Source organism: Rousettus aegyptiacus, unplaced genomic scaffold, assembly GCF_014176215.1.
Source record: "Rousettus aegyptiacus isolate mRouAeg1 unplaced genomic scaffold, mRouAeg1.p scaffold_m13_p_5, whole genome shotgun sequence".
NCBI lineage: Eukaryota > Metazoa > Chordata > Mammalia > Chiroptera > Pteropodidae > Rousettus > Rousettus aegyptiacus.
Genome location: NW_023416308.1, coordinates 101,639,166 through 101,650,966, shown reverse-complemented (window position 1 = coordinate 101,650,966; position 11,801 = coordinate 101,639,166). Strand labels below are relative to the sequence as shown.

The following is an 11,801-nucleotide window of genomic DNA, read 5'->3' as shown; positions in this document are numbered from 1 at the left end:
TCATTTCCTGCTTTGGTTATTTTGTTATATTCAGGAATCTTAATCCAAACAATAAGTTTTTTTTTTTATCCAACTTCTCCTAGGTTCAGGTTTCCCATCCGTAAGATAAGAAATTGTATTAGATATTTCTAAGGTTTATGCCAGCCATAAAGTTTTGTTGTAAGAAATTTTCATCAGCAGCATGTCAACAATACTTAAAAAAGGATTTTGCCAGTAGAAAATTGCTTCATTTTTTGCAGACATAGTACTTGAATTTGGTATCCATCAGCTGAGTCTCATCTGAATTTTAAGAAGCAATTTTTTTAACACCCAACATTTAGCATTGTATAATAAACCAGCGGTTTATTTCATACTGGTCATTCATTGTGACTAGTGAATAAAATGGTCAAACTGTCATTCCAAATAGAAACTTTTGTTAAGACTTCAATTCAGAATCAAGCCTTTCCGGAAAACTAGTCTCCTATTTTTCAAATCTTCCCCACTCTGTGAAACATGCTAGTTTCATCCAGTTGGCCTACAAATATTTGGGCTGTGCATTGATATTATATCAACATTTTAACATATTTGTTGTTTGACATCATTCTTTGACATTGCTAAATTGGAAATAGTTTCCTCCTCTCCCAGGCAAGGTCAACCTAGAGTTGGGTGAAACTTGCTTCAAGTCATGCATTTTGCTATTGCAAAACAAGTCAGGATGTCGGTTTGTAGTTTGGTAGTTTTTCACTACTCTTTGGCTGTTGGCAGCAATGACAGTTTTTGACTGTACTACAATATGAGTCAACTTTTAAGGAATAAAAGCAGAAAGCAGAGAAAAAAGTGAAATAGAATGAGGTGAGTTTCTTCCCCTAATGATGGACTAATAGAAATCTTGGATGACCTCTAGCAATTAGTTTTCTGGCAGGTAAAAAACTATAAAATTGTCCTCCATTACTGTTTCATGCCAGTAAGTTCCAAAAACAGCATGTTTATGAATTATGCATGCAATTAGGATATATTCTCTAAGAGATGCCATTGCTTGTCATTTCTTTATCGGGGGAATCCCTTGGTCTCAGGTGACTGGAAAGCATTTTTAATTATTGGAGAGTTTTTCTAACTTGAGACTTTGAAGTACTTCTTTATTCAGTTACTGCTACTCTTTCATGGCTTGCCTCAATTAAATTCTACTCATCGTTTTATATAAAATACCAGTAAGTGTTTTTGTGATGTGCAATAATAAGTGCAATACCTTAAAGAGATGAAAAAGTGGCAATAACTAGTTCCTTGTATTTTTCTTTCAAAATGCATTTTTTAAATTCCCAGGTTCCCATGGTAAGCCGTAGTTAGTTTCACAGTTGCCGTCGTGTCTATGGAATGCAGTTGGCACTTCCAAATTCCCAGTATCCAGAAAGATGATCTGATGAAATCAGATGTATCTCCGTCACTTGTAACATTCGATTCCAGCCTTCGCTTTTAGTCAAAGACAAACACTTGCAAAGAGATGCCTAGTTTGTCTAAATGTCACCAAAGCCTTTAATGTGCTAAAGCGTTTTCCTCCCTGAAAATTTGGGTTGTTATAGGGTTATAAAATAGCAAAAAATAATTCCAGATAGGGAAAACATTTTATGGAATGAGGAGATAAGGTGCTTTTTCTTTCTCAGAGTGCCTCCTCAGCAGGTAACAAGCCCAGCCTTTAGGACAAGGGAGAAGGGGGACGTTTTCTTCTTTCTCAAAGCTTGAGGCTCTGAATGTAGGTGCAGTTTGGCTCCCAGAAAGGCACCAACCTATAGATGTGATGCTGCTTCCGAGCCATTTTCTCTGAAAAGAATCCTCCCCCCATTAGAGCTTCTTGGCCTCTGCTGACTGGCTGTATTTATCCCAACATTCACCCAGGTAGATTTTGGGGTAAAACAAGTGCAAGTGGAAAGAAGGGCACGTAGTTTCTTGTATTCGAAGAAGGAAATGCTCTTAGTGGTCCTAGAAGCTCAAAATAACAACTCTCTTCTACTGTAGTCCTCGAGAGAATGTGAACTGTGAGCGACAGGGACACTTTACTTCTGAAATGCTGTACTTAGCACAGTGCCTGGCTCGTAGTGCATACTCAGCCACTTAATAATGGACCTTTAGTGAAAAGACTGGTTGATAAGCTGACCAGTTTCTGGTAGTTTATTCGTCACACAAGTTAAATTTAGGTGGTAAGGCATAGATGTTATTTATTTATTTATTTATTTATTTATTTGCTTTTTTTAACTCCAGGACTTTATTTTGAAATTTTTCAAACGTGCAGAAATGTTGAAAGAATTGTACAGCGAATGTCTACCACCTAGAATCTACAAATAACATTTTGTTACATTTGACTTGTCACTTAATAGATGTTACTTTTAATATGACTTCTTCAAGCTTGGTTCCTCTTTTAAAATCTCGTTGCTGAGGTAATTGAGCAGTTTTAATGAAGTTATCTTAAACCCTTTGGGGAAACTTCTATGTGTTGTAGCTGGAATTGTAGTGCTCAGTTTAAGCTGGTTTTAAATTTGTCAGCAGTTACAGAACTGTTCTGTTGAATCTTAATCTTATTTATTTTGCCCGAAGGGATGTTTTTTTATAATGGATTTATCTGAAAGTCCTTAATCATGTGCTAAATATTCTAATGTTATTTTCACACTCGACAAACTTCAATTAATTTCACTAATGGGAACATAATTTGGGGTCCATCTTGTTTATACAAGGTCTCAGGATTATGTTCCCAGAGGGCTGAAGAGGCAGTGCAATTTAGTACGTAAACCACTAAATTAGGAACTCAGAGACTTCGATCTCACTCCTGACTGAACGCAGGCAAATCCGTTCGTTCTCTTTGTCTTTGTGTCCATTTATCTACCTGTAAAGTGAGGACATAAGTAATGGGTAACATTTCTTAATGTTTGGATCTATTAAGAAAGATATTTTATGAATCCAGGAACCCTCGTATAATTTTACGACTAAGACAAGCTATGGAATGAACTCTGACTTGAAAAATCAAAGCACGTGCAATGGTCAGCATCTTGTCAAAAAGCCTACTGTTGCTTAGAACTTAGCTGTCACCACGGAGTTTATGTGAGTGGTTTTCCTAATCTATCTGGACTCTGCAAATAATGTGTTTCGTGAGATGGAGTGAACGTAAATTTGGAAGGAGGAGGACACTAATCATAGAAAAGACCGAAAATCGATCAGGAACAGGTTATATGGGGTGAGAGGGATGCTTAAAGGAATTATCCAGATTTACTGCAACACACACAAGTTTCGACAAGGCCCGTCCCGCACCACACACACACACAACACAGAAAATGAGCCAGGGTCCTGCCTGCAGCTTGGTTTCAGATGGTCTCCGTCAGGTCTGTGCAATTGAATTGCAGGGTTGACAGAGGGATAGCAGGATCTCTACTCCATTTAGTAGAGAAGTAGGACCTGTTCTTTCTAAACCCAGATGGTGAATGTAGATACATTTATCTCATAAATGTACGAAGGATATTTTACTTTAAATCACACCTTAGTAGTGGTTATGAAGCCTGCGGACAGTCCTCCTCTCCTCCAGGATATGGCTCTGGAATTTTTCCTTAGTCCTTTACTCTGCGCTCTCCCTGTTTTGACGCCAAGCATAAGAAACAAGCCGAGGCTGGGAGACAGGAAGGATAGCCTTGGGAGATCACCCCCATACCCAGGATGGGGCTCTGGAGTTTTTTCCTTGTCCTTTCTTCAGCTTTGGCTAACCATAATATTATAATACCACCTGTATGGCAAATACCATGTCTCCCAAGAGAAACAAAAGCCCAGCCGTCATCCAGACAGCTCAGCTGGACTCACTCTCCAAATTTGCCCACCCACACTTTTTTTTAAGTTTGTACTTTCGCTTGATTAAAATTTGCTTTCCTGCTTGCCGTTTGTCCTGTCCTTAAATTCTTTCTCCACGAGGCCTAAGACAAGAACCTGGTCACCAGAGCTCCGAGTCGGGTCCCTCTTTGGACTCCTGCCCCATCCAGCTCTCCAGTGTCAGTTGCAAAGAATCGGACGGACCAAAACTGTTCCTTGAATGGCACCTTATTGAATATTAATTAGAGAACAACAAATGCCCAACTAACATGCCTAACGCCTCCTGTTTGTTGTTGATATGCTCTTATTAGCCTGTATCTTACACCCATATCTTTATCAAAAAAAGCATTGTTGATTAAAATGAAATATATATATTAAAATGTAAGTGATATTCCAGGTGTTTTTAAATAAAATAACTAAACTGATTTTTCTTTATTTTTGTTCTATTTTGGAGACTGTAAATCACTATATTAGGATGGAAGAATGATCACAAGTACTAGCTTATATTTGAATAAACAAAATTAATATTCTGGTCCTTCAGGAAATGGCAAATGGAGATTCATTCTAGTCCTTGATTTAGGTTGTAGTTTCTGCCCTGGGGCCTCTAAGACTGCATTTTGCAAAACAAAATTAGTCCTAAAGAGAGAAAATACTAAACGGGTAAATAGAGAGTGTGAAACCAAGTAACAGCATCATCTTATTCCCAACCAATAAGTGAGAAGCCTCCATTCTCCCCACCGGGCCATGGCTAGTAACCTCCCCGGATGGTTCAAGTGATGGCTGCCTCTGTTGTGGGCCAATTAAAATCATTTTTAGTAAGCTTTCTATGGGCCAACCTTTGTCTCTTCCAAAATAGACTCAATTTCCCTAAGTGGCGTTTAAAAGCTGGTAAGACACATAAATGCTTTACACAATGCCGCTTTAATTTTTAAAGTCCCAAAAGTGATATATTATTATTAATCCCAGAATAAGCCATAAATTATTTTACATTTCACTTCTATTTGGGGTTTAGCTTCTTGACACTTCTAGTTCCTTCTTGTGAATGTCTGTTACACTGCCATCAACATTTTTAAAACTAACTTTTGTACAGGGACCAGTAGGAGCAGGATTACTTTATAAAATAACAATTGTAGCAGTGTCATGAAATGAAGCATAATCACAAAAAATTTGATTGGGTAGGGAGCTTGTAAATTTTCATATAAAATCAGTCCACGAGTCTGATCTTCACATAATTGATGCTCTTGAAAGTTAAATAATAAAACCACACTGAAAAGTAGATTCTAAAATCCAGCAAAGTTATCCCCATCCTTAACTGCCTTCCCACTGACTACTTGATTGACAGAGGTTAATTAAAAGGGAAAGAGAAGAGAAAAGGGGAGAGGGAGGAAAGAAGAGATCCAGCCAGCCCCACTCTGAGGTCTGCACTCTTTGTCTTAATCCCAGGCTCCCTTCCCCTGCCCCTCGTCCCCACTCCTGGTCCTTTAACTTGAGGTGTCTAGATAAAGTAGAAAAAGCTCCATCAAAAGAGCTTAAAGGTAACTTGTCATTCCCTTTAAAGCAGTTAGTAGCCTGAAAGTAAACTTATTTTAAACATAATCTGATATTCCTTTGGAGCTATGATTTTAAAAAGAAAAGGAAAGAAATCAGGTTTTCTGAATGCAAGTAGGCTAATAGAGCTGAATTTTATTTTTTTTTTTTTTACACTTTTAGGATCAGTGTTTTCCAATCCTTTAGCTTTTTACTCACTACCTACAGTAAATTAGATGATAGAAGAAAGATAGATAAATGATAGATAGATATGAATAAATAATAGGTACAGTAAACTGAGACAAAAGTTTATGAAACACTTGTTTTTACTACGTCTGATGCATTATGATATTTTCTGGTCTTGGTGCTCTTGCTTCTCCTTCGTTTGGCCTGAGGTAATCTCGGTGTTTTGTGGAAGAAAAGCGCCACGTCCTCTTAGTTTCTGCAGATGTGGGGCTTCCCCGCTCCATTGCTCCTCTGAATTCTGTGGACTGAACGCAGAAAGATTTGCAAACTCCTTAGGCCTTTAGTTTTACTTTGTTTTGTTTTTGCCTCCCCTGAGGCAATGAGATAGGAAGCTACCTTTTGAATAAGATGGGAGTTGGATGAAGAGAGGAAGGACTCATTTCTTAAAATCTCAGAGTTACTGGCAATTTTGAGTGTTTTCTTAATTAAACCATGAGCTTTTAAGGAAAGGGCCAGCCCTGACATATCTGAGATGGGAATCAGGTTTATCTAATATGATCCTGGCCTTCGTTAAAGGATAATTAAAAAAAAAAAAAAAGTCAAATTATGGCTCTTATACAGATATCAAGTGAGCACGAGCTAGAGATTTTATTAACTCTTACTGAGGTAACCTGGCTGATGTTACGACCCATTCAAATAAGAATCCAAAAACAGACACACAAACCAGGAATATTTCAATGAATGTCCAAATGGAGGTAAGACTTAGCTTCTTCTTGGGAAGGGGAGAGATGTCAAGAAGTCTAGAAACAAGAATTATTTCTCATTGCTCTCAGTTACCTACAGGACAGAATTGTAAAATAGCTTCCTCAGAACCAGAAGCAGCTAACCCCAAAGGCTGCTCTCTAAACTAGGCAATTGCATGATGTTCCACCAAAGCAGGAAATTTCCCCACATCCTGTGCTAACAACAGTTCAATACAGTCTGTGAGTTATAAGTAAACACATCTGTGCCTAACTGGACCATTCTGTCAGCTAGTGTAAGATGACAGCTTGTTCTAGTCCCTCCAAAGCTCAGAGCTTGGAAGACGGGCATGAACAGAGCCAACTCAGTTTGGGAGCTGTGTGGCAGTAGGGGGCAGTAAAGCTCCATCTCTGAAGAATACAGCCTTCAGGGGGCGCAAAAAATTTTTTTGGTAAACTAGAATTAACCTGGAGTTCCTGTACTTCTAAGGAGTCCATAAATCCCCCTTAGACTGCATACAAAAAAAAAGTACTTTGTGCATTTTTCTAGGAAGAGAATCCTTTTTTTTTTTTTTTTTTTTTTTTGCTTTAAGGCTGATGAAAGCTGAAATACTTTCCCTAAATATTAGAAAAATGTCCCAATTGTCATATTCACAAGTTGGTTGCCGAATTAGCTTCAATTTAGAAACACCTGAGGAATTATAAGTTCAACCCATACAAATTCGCCATCTTTGTAAGGTCAAAAAATTGTTAAATAGCAGCAATTTCTCGAGGTTTAACCTATAATTACAGATACCTGGTTGCCCCTTCTCCCTTAGCCCCTGTTCTGATACCACCAATGGGGTGGATGAGCATCTGAGGTCAGCTGCCATCACCAATTTGAAGTTTGGGGGAATAGTCCATCACAAGGTTTCAATGTTTAACCCAGTTCGTCTCTGACCTCACCAAACAGTGAGAACCAAGTCGGCATTGGGACAATCACCAGCACACAGATCTCTGTGGGACTTTCTCCAGATGTCTTATCTGAGGACCAAAGCCTCGGAATCTCCTGGGGTACTGATTAAAATTTCATATCATTAGGCTTTCGGAGGGGGAGGCAGGGGAATCTGCATTCTGAATTGGCTCCCCAGGTGACTTTTTTGCAAAATAAAGAGTTAAGTAATCACAGAAGTAGCTGTCCTATTTCTGTGCATATCATGAGAATGTTGGGTTCTTTGGGAAAAACAACAATGCTGGGAAAAACAGAAGGCAGCAGACAAAGAGGAAGACCAAATATGAGGCGGATTGACGCTATAGAAGAAGCCACTGGCATTAGTCTACAGGAGCTGAGAACAAGACATGGTGGACAGCACTCATTCATAGAGTAGCCAAGAGTCAGATTCAACTCAGTGTCAGGTAACACACACAGGAGATGGGAGGAGAGAGTACAATCTGAGGTCTATCAACTAACTCAAAATATAATTGTTAAGTTGGTAAAATCGTGGCTCTCATTTAAATACAGAATGAATGTGTGTCACAGGTTTTGTTCAGCTCATTAATTTATGATAGAATCTTTTAAAGCTGATTTTGAGAGCTTTTGAAGAAAAAAAGAGTTTATATAATCCACCAGGAAAAGTATTTTCAAAACAAAATAAAAAATGTTAGAATAAGATTGCTAGGTTACAAAAGAAACTGGTTAATATCCCACAGGGTAATAAAATCACAACCTCTGGGTTTATCTTTCCTACCAGATAAAAAAGTACAAATTAACAAGTAACTTCACAGCATTTGGGTGATAATCAAATAATAAATAGCAAAGTCAAACACAAATACGTTCTCCTAGAAAATGCAGTAATCCTTGTGTGAACTTGTTAATTGATTCCCCAGCACGGCTTTGAAAGAACATGCAGCCCAACTTTTTGCCTTGTTACCAAGTTTTCAGTAATTCTTTTTTACAGCGAATGAAGAACATGGAATGTGTGGACTCTACACCTCTGAGTGAGAAAATCTGGGCTGGAGCAGAAGTATTTAAAACCAAGAATCAATCAATTCGGAGGGAGGAGGAAACCGACTGATATTCGGAATTCATTATATCCTCTTTGGATTTATTTTAGACACTAGCTACAACCACTTCCTCCTGCTTTTAAAAAATTTTTATATTTTTTATTTTTTAAAATTATAATAGATATACAAATTATATTAGTTTCAGGTGTACATCACAGTGAATAGACATTTGTATATCTTACAAAGTGATCACCCCCATAACTCCAGTACCCATCTGGCATCATACATAGTTATTACGATACTACTGACTATATTCCCCATGCTATATTCTACATCCCCATGAATATTTCGTAGCTACCAATTTTTACCTCTTAATCCCTTCCCGCCCTTCACCCGTCCCCTTCCCCAATCAGGCAACCATGAAAATGCTCTCTGTATCTATGAGCTTGTTTCTGGTTTGTTTGTTTATTTATCCTGTTCTCTAGATTCTACATATAAATGAAATCACATATTTGTCTTTCTCTTCGTGGTTTATTCCACTCAACGCAATACCCTCTAGGTCCATCCATGTTGTTGCAGATGGCAAGATCTCATTCTTTTTCTGGCTGCGCAATATTCCATTGTATATATGTACCACCTCTTCTTTATCCCATCCACTGATGGACACCCAGTTTGCTTCCATATCTTAACTGTTGTAAATAATGCTGCAATGAACATATGGATTCCCATGTCCCTTCAAAGTAGTATTTTGGGTTTCTTTGGATAAATACACAGAAGTGAGATTACTGGGTTCTTCTTTGTCTCTTGTTATAATCTTCTTTCAAAGTCCATTTTGTTTGGTATAAGTATTGCTACCCCAGCTCTTTTTTGTCTTCGTTTCCATTTTCATGAAATAGCTTTTTCCATCCTTTTACTGTCTGTGTGTATGTCTTTAGATCTGAAGTGAGTCTCTTGTAGATAGCATATGTAAGGGTTTTGTTTTCTTATCCATTCGGTCACCCCATGTTTTTAATTGTCTTTTAATTGGAACATTTAATCAATTTACATTTAAATTAATTGTTGCTAGATATGTAGTTATTGCCCTTTTATTCATATTTTTTCTTTTTCTTAAATGAGTCCCTTTAACATTTCTTGTAATACTGGCTTAATGATGATAAACTCCTTGAGCTTTTTCTTGTTCTTTTTCTGTCCTTTGATTCTAAACGATAGCATTACTGGGTAGAATAATCTTGGTTGTGGGTACTTACTTCTTATCACTTTCAAAATTTCATGCCAATCCCTTATGGCCTGAAAAGTTTCTGTTGAGAAATCAGCTGACAGTCTTATGGGAGCTCCCTTGTAGGTAACTAATGGCTTTTTTCTTGCTACTTTTAAGATTCTCTCTTTGTCTTTAAACTTTGGCATTTTAATTATGATGTATCTTGCTGTGGGCCTCTTTGGGTTCATCTTATTTAGGACTCTCTGAGCTTCCTGGGCTTGTATGTCTATTTTCTTCACCAGGTTAAGAAAGTTTTCCATCATTATTTTTTCAAATAGTTTTTCAATTCCTTGGCCTCTCTCTTCTCCTTCTGGTATCCCTCTAATATGAGTATTGGTAAGCTTGCTGTTATCCAAGAGGTCTCTTAAACTATCCTCATTTTTTTTTCTTTTTTTTTTTTGCTCTTCTGATTGTTATTGTTGTCGTTTTGCTACCTTATCTTCTAAATCTCTGATTCAATTCTCTCCATCTAATCTACTATTTATTCCCTCTAATGTTTTCTTCCTTTTTGTCATTATATTCATTTCTGACTGGTTCTTATATTTTCTATCTCCATTTTTATGTTTCCTTTCTCTTTGTTGAAGTTCTCACTGAGACCAATGAGCATCCTTATAACCAGTGTTTTGAGCTCAGCATTTGGCAGATTGCTTGTCTCCATTTTGTTTCCTTCTTCTTCTGGAACTTTGGTCTGTTCTTTTGTTTTGGACATGTTTCTTTGTCTCTTTACTGTGGCTGCCTCCCTGAGTTTGTTTCTATAAATTAGGTAGAGCTGCTACATCTCCTGGTCTTAGTGGAGTGGCTATGTAGCAGGTGTCTTGTGGGGCCCAGTAGTGCAGTCTCCCTGATCACCTGAGCAGGATGCTCCAGGTGTGTGTCCCTTGTGTGGGTTGTGTATGCCCTCTTGTTGTAGCTGAGCCTTGGTTGTTATTTGCAGGTCAATGGAAGGGACTGACCCTCAGGCTGATTGATTGTGAGGGCTGGCTGTGATTATAGTGGACTTTCTTCTGCTTTTTAAATAAGTAATCTGTCATCTTTGTAGTTATTTGGCTTACAAACCAATCATTCTCTAACAATTTCTCTTTGAGGTTTATCTCAAAGTTTGCTTAGAATTTCAACTTTGTTCTTTTGTCTTTAATCTAAAAACTCAGGCACTTAATTCATTTAAACATCAGAAATATCCTCTGATTCTGATAAAATAATTATCTACCTAGGGAAATTAAACTTTGACCATCAAGGAACATGAATGTAACCCCACCCCTCTCTGTCTTCTTTACTCCCAGGAGCAGCTCCCTTGCCACAGCCCCTCATCCCTTGAAAATGTACGCCTGCGCCAAGTTTGTCTCCGCTCCCTCCTTAGTCAACTACTGAGCAGATCACTGACTACAGTGGTACTGAAACAGCCTGAGACACCGGCAGATGAGAGCCTCAGCAGCTTGGCAGCCCCACATTCCCTAACCTCACTTATTTCTAGCTGCAGCTTCCGAACCAGCGCCATTTCAAGGGACGTCGACACAGCAACCAAGCTCCTTGCGGCTGCAGCTCCCCGCAGTAGGGGTGGCTGGTTCTGGGGCTGGGAGCAGGATTGTATTTGGGAGCCTCATCATTGGTTATGCCGGGAACCCTTCTCTGAAGCCACAGCTCTTCTTCTGCGCCATTCTGGGCTTTGCCCTCTCAAAGGCCATGGGGCTCCTTTGCCTTTATCCTCCTCTTTGCCATGTAAAGGAGGTGTCTCCGCCTCCCACAGTTCTTTCTCCAGTGTCTCATCTACCTTGTGTGTTCCTTTTCCTATATCTCCCCAGGCAGCCTGGAGAAAGTAGTTGGCTCAGGGTTTGACAGAGGGAAGACAAATAAACGCTATATTAATAAGGGGGGGAGGGGGAAGAAACACGAATTTAAATGGAAAAATCAACCTCGATATTTTTTCATAACTTCATTTGCCTTAAGCAGGATAGTTTAGGAGTGAATATCTCTGTTGTGAATAAACATCTTAAATTTAGCAACTTACTCATTATATTTTAGTTTCTTCCAATAATTTCGAGATTAAAATTTAGTAATTTTTGTACAGAATCTTTCAGTGGTTTTAAGCAAGATTAAAAATTCTTTCGTTCTTTGTACTTTTCTGTATTTTTCTTTATTAAAAATCATAAACGTGTATTTTTATTAAATTAATATAATTTTTAAAAATACATTTTATTGATAAAATTTACCATTCTTTAGGTTATTGATAATAACAGCATCTATCATTTATTGGCTCTTTAAGTTTTGAAAAAAAAATAACTTGAAATAAG

The 11,801-nt window shown here is 38.1% G+C and overlaps 1 pseudogene; it reads left to right on the top strand.

Annotated features, from left to right (window-relative positions):
* The first annotated feature begins 10,830 nt into the window (after positions 1 to 10,830).
* On the top strand, positions 10,831 to 11,233 carry LOC107499232 (annotated as a pseudogene).
* The last annotated feature ends 568 nt before the right edge of the window (positions 11,234 to 11,801 follow it).